This window comes from Dermacentor silvarum, chromosome 7 (assembly GCF_013339745.2).
Source record: "Dermacentor silvarum isolate Dsil-2018 chromosome 7, BIME_Dsil_1.4, whole genome shotgun sequence".
Taxonomy (NCBI): Eukaryota; Metazoa; Arthropoda; class Arachnida; order Ixodida; family Ixodidae; genus Dermacentor; species Dermacentor silvarum.
The window spans coordinates 168,902,711-168,908,384 of record NC_051160.1 but is presented as its reverse complement, the minus strand read 5'-3'; positions in this window follow the sequence as shown (position 1 = coordinate 168,908,384).

Here is a 5,674-nt window from a genome sequence, read left to right as displayed (position 1 = left end):
ATCTTCTAGGCAGCGAGGGTTAACCATGTGTGACGTAACCAAACTAGGTTATATCATATTAGGTTATAGCAGTAACGTACAGCTGGCGTTTGCAGGGCTTGTTTTACATGTTTTGCGGCGTCCCCTTGTTGGGCTCCATGGTGGGTGGCTGGCGTTACTGCCGAAAGCATACACACTCACATATGGCTTAGAACTTTCCACCACTCCCTGATCGCCCCCATAAAAGGGGGCGCACCGAAGAAATGTTCAAATTTTTTGGTACCCAAACAGAAATTTTCCCCCGCTATCATGTTATTCATAGTGAAAAACAGGAAAAAACAGTCAGAGTCATCTCGCCGTTCCTTGTGGCGAAATGTCTCACAGATGCTCTTGGCCCAGGTTATAAAGTCACGAAATTGGCCAGCGGTGACCTTCTCTTGGAACTCTGTGATAAGAAGCAACACGAAAAGCTGCCAAATCTAGTCTCGTTTGGGGACACTCCACTGACAATTACCCCGCACCGCACATTTAACACCACCCCTGGTGTCGTTTCAGACGATGACTTGATGGAACTCACTGAGACAGAACTTCTAGAGGGCTGGAGCGACCAGAACGTAATCGATGTCAAAAGGATGAAGTTGAGGCGGGATGGTAAAGAAATCCCAACAAAGCATCTTATTCTAACCTTCGGCTCAAGTATGTGTGCTGAAAGTATCGAAACAGGCTATATAAAAATCCGTGCCAGGCCGTACGTGCCAAACCCGCTGAGATGCTTCAAATGTCAAAGATTTGGCCATAGTTCCCAGAACTGCCGAGGTCGAGTGACCTGTGCTAAATGCAGCGCACATGAACATGCATCTGAAACTTGCAAGAATGACCTACACTGCGTAAACTGTGATGGAGAGCACGCCGCATACTCGCGGTCGTGCCTAACCTGGAAAAGAGAAAAAGAAATAGTAGCAATCAAAGTAAAAGATAACATATCATTTAAGGAGGCACGTAGGTGGGCTTCATACCTGCCAAAGAATACCTTTGCCGATGTGGCGCGTCAGGGGGCAGCGACACAACGGTTTCCGGCGGCTGGCCGGCCCACACGCAGTGAGCCACCAGCGACGCCATCCACTCCCTCAGCTGCAGCTAGCGCTGCTCCGCCATCTCAGAACAAGGGGCCATCGACCTCCGGGCTGGTGGCTTCAAGGGTCTCGTCCCACGAGACGAGGCAGTCACGTCAAACCAACCGCTCGCAAGAGCGCGTGTCCAGCGCCTCGCAAGAGGCGATGGACACAACAACCGGCCAGACGGCGCCGCCAGCGCCGAAGGAGCGGCGGGAATCTCTGGACCGCTCCAGAAGAGAGAAACCTCGCGTCACGGCGCCTGGAAAAGGCACCGTGAGCTAGTCTATCTACCGAACACACAGCACAAACACTTTCTTCATTATGGAGACACAAATACTACAATGGAATGTTAGAGGACTTATTCACAACCTCGACGATATAAGAGAACTCCTACACAAACATAATCCAAAGTTGCTGTGTGTTCAAGAGACACTTCTGAAGCCTACAAACACGAACTTTCTTCATAATTACACCATCTTCCGAAAAGACCGTAACGAGGCTAACGCCTCTGGCGGTGTAGCAATAGTTGCCGACAAGTCCGTAGCTTGTCGACACGTCGCCCTTCGGACGCCCCTTGAGGCAGTGTCTGTACGGGCTATCCTTTTTAATAAATTGGTCACGGTATGTTCCATTTATATACCCCCGAACCATCATCTTCAAAAAACAGACCTTCATAACCTTGTTCATCAGCTTCCCGAGCCTTACATGCTCGTGGGAGATTTTAATGCCCACAACACGCTGTGGGGCGACTCGCGATGCGACGCACGAGGTCGACTCATAGAAAACTTCCTTTTAAACTCCGGTGCGTGCCTCTTCAATAAGAAGGAGCCAACCTATTATAATCTCCATCACAATTCATACTCATCAATAGACCTATCGGTTGGCTCTGCCTCCTTTTTCTCTGATTTAGAATGGCATGTCATCAAAAATCCATATGGAAGTGACCACTTCCCAGTAAGTCTAAACTTGGTAACGCAACGTGACCCCCCTCCACATGTCTCTCGCTGGAAACTAGCCTCAGCGGATTGGAAATGTTTTAAGGAATCCACCTAGCTATCACAAGATTTTATAAGTAACTTTAGTATAGATGATGCCGTATCATATTTTACCGCTTTTATCATTGACGCAGCTGAGAAGTTCATTCCTCAGACAAATGGGACTACATCCAAAAGACGGCTTCCCTGGTGGAATGACGATTGCAGACAGGCACGAAGGAGACAAAATAAAGCCTGGGAAAAACTACGGAAATGTCCTACTGCGGAAAACCTAATCGAATTTAAACAGATTAAATCACAGGGGCGAAGGACGCGGCGACAAGCTGGGAGAAGTTTGTCTCGGGAATTAATTCCTATACACAGGAAACAAAAGTGTGGAGTGGACTAAAAAAGCTTAAGGGGCAATCAACCCACTCTTTGCCGCTGGTAAATGACTATGGAAATAGCCTGAAAGACCAGGCTAACGCTCTCGGGGAGCACTTCGAGTACGTATCTAGCTCAATGAATTATACGCAGTCATTCCTTAAACACAAAGAACAAATAGAACGCATGCCATAGATCGCAAGTGCAGACGGATCGAACCCTACAATAGCCCTTTTACCATTGCCGAGTTAAGAGCCTCCTTAAAGAAATGTCAGAGCTCTGCTCCGGGTCCTGACAAAGTCGTCTATGATATGGTCAAATACCTCCACACAGACACCCAAATGACTCTACTCACACTTTTTAATAAAATATGGGCTGCTGGGTACATTGCTTCTACATGGAAAGAAGCAATTGTCGTCCCGGTTCTGAAGCAAGGGAAGGACCCTTATTTAGTGACAAGCTATCGACCAATAGCGCTCACGAGTTGCCTGTGTAAGCTATTTGAAAAAATGATTAACTGCCGTCTCCTGCATTTCCTCGAATCAAACAAACTGCTCGATCCATACCAGTGTGGCTTTAGAGAAGGCCGGTCAACAACCGACCATCTAGTACGTATCGAGGCAAATATCGAAACGCTTTTGTCCATAAGCAGTTTTTCTTGTCCGTATTCCTCGACATGGAAAGGGCCTACGACACAACGTGGCGCTTTGGAATATTGCGGGATATGTCCGAGATGGGTATTCGGGGAAGCATGCTTAGTGTTATAGAAAGTTACCTGTCTAACCGTACTTTTCGAGTTAGAATTGGCAGTACTCTGTCCAGACCTTTTATTCAGGAAACCAGGGTTCCACAGGGTGGAGTACTTAGTTGTACGCTTTTCATTGTAAAGATGAAATCCTTGCATTCATTCATTCCACGCAGTATGTTTTATTCGGTATACGTAGATGACGTACAGATAGGATTTCGGTCGTGCAACTTGGCTATCTGTGAGCGACAGGTTCAGCTCGGTCTCAACAATGTCTCCAAATGGGCTGATGAAAATGGCTTTAAGCTCAACCCGAATAAAAACTGTTGTGTTCTTTTTACACGAAACAGAGGATTGAACGCTGATCCTGACGTAGAACTGTATGGACAGCGGATACCTGTAAGTACCGAGTACAAATTTTTAGGCGTAATACTAGACACCAAGCTCACATTCATCCCACACATAAAGTATCTTAAGAACAAATGCTTAAAGACAATGAACATGCTTAAACTTTTGTCCCACACAACGTGGGGTAGTGATAGGAAATGCCTCATGAACCTATATAAGAGGCTTATACATACATGATTAGACTATGGGGCTATAGTCTACCCGTCTGATACGCCCAGCGCGCTAAAAATGCTGGATCCCGTGCACCATCAGGGCATCCGCTTGGCCACACGTGCTTTTAGGACAAGTCCTGTGGCAAGCCTCTACGTAGAGGCAAATGAGTGGTCACTCCACCTACAAAGGACATACTCCAGCTTCACATATTTTCTAAAGGTAAATGCCAACTCTGAACATCCGGCATATTCGACCATAAATGACACGACTAGTACCACACTCTTTCAGAATCGACCTGCAGCGAGAGAGCCTTTCTCGTTGCGTGTGCGGAGCCTCAGCAAAGAAGTAGGTGTACAACTCCTTGAACAACGTCTCATGCCCCCAGCAATGTTGTTACCGCCGTGGCAGTGGCAGCCCATAGAATGTGACACATCGTTTACTGAGGTCACCAAGCACGCCCCAGAAGCACATATTAAGATGCACTTTCTAGAACTTCAGGCGAAATACTCATGCCCGGAGTACTACACTGACGCATCAAGATCACATGCTGGTGTGTCTTACGCAGCACTCGGACCTTCTTTCTCCGAATCAGATGTTCTGCACACTGAAACGAGCATCTGAAACAAGCACACGCAGTTTAGTCGGCCGTTAAACATATTAAAAAACAAAGCTACAAAAAGCCATTATATACACAGACTCCCTAAGTGTTGTAAGATACTTAAGTTCCTTTCATAAAAGTAAAAATCCTGTATTGAAGGACCTTTACTCACTCCTGTGTGTAACATATTTGTGTAATCAACATATAATAATATGTTGGGTCCCTGGACACAGAGACATCGAGGGAAATATGCTCGCTGACGAAGCAGCCACGTCCATAGCAGCAAAAGACACGAATTCCTCCTCTGTAGCTGTCCCTGCCTTAGACTTAAAACATTTTCTAAGAAAAAAGCCTAAGGAACTATTGGCAACGCTCATGGGACAATGAAACATCAAACAAGCTGCATGTCATTAAGCCACAACTAGGAAACTGGCCACCTATATCAAAAACTCGGCGAACAGAGGTCATCATCTGTAGACTTCGAATAGGCCACACATATGGCACACACTCCTACCTGTTGACTGGTGACGAGCCACCTACCTGTGGAAAATGTGGCACGACGTTAACTGTCCTTCACGTATTGCTAGAATGTCATGCATTAGAGGCTCACAGGAAAAAGTACTTTCGTTTACCATACCGTCAACAAGTCCCACTACACCCAGCAATGTTCTTAGGAAGTGACCCACTCTTTGAAAGTAAATCAATCTTAGCTTTTATAAACGATGTTGGTGTACTGAATGTTATACACCCAAGGGATTCGTAGCACGTCCTCCACCTGGAGGGTGCTGCTACGGTAATACGCTTTTGCAGAGCACGTGCTTCTAGGCGCTTGCGTTCAAGGGCCCTGCTGAGGCATTAGTGCTGCTGACACCCACATCTCTCTATATCATCCTCTCAGTGCATATCTTTTATGACCACCGCACGTCTCACACCTCACGTGTCATTCTCATAGTTTTAATGCATATATATTCTACGCACTTATGTTTTTAGGCCTCTATACGGCCGTGTGACATCTACCCTTCAAATATTCACAGCTCATGCTTCATTGACAACTAATTAGCATTGCCTTGGCGCTCTTTGGCCACACATGGCGCTGGCGCCAATAACATCCAATAATCATCATCACATATTTGAATGATGTTTGGCAAAGGCTTCACAAACTATAAACCTCGGGGGAATATGGCCGCTAGACAGAAGAAGAAGACCGCAAACCAAAGCAGAGGTCAGCATTAGGCCGGCACCAAGAAGATAATTCGAGGTTGCTCCTCGCCATATGGCTGGTTTCTGCTACGCCTGTGCTACTCGCCTCTTTGTAAAT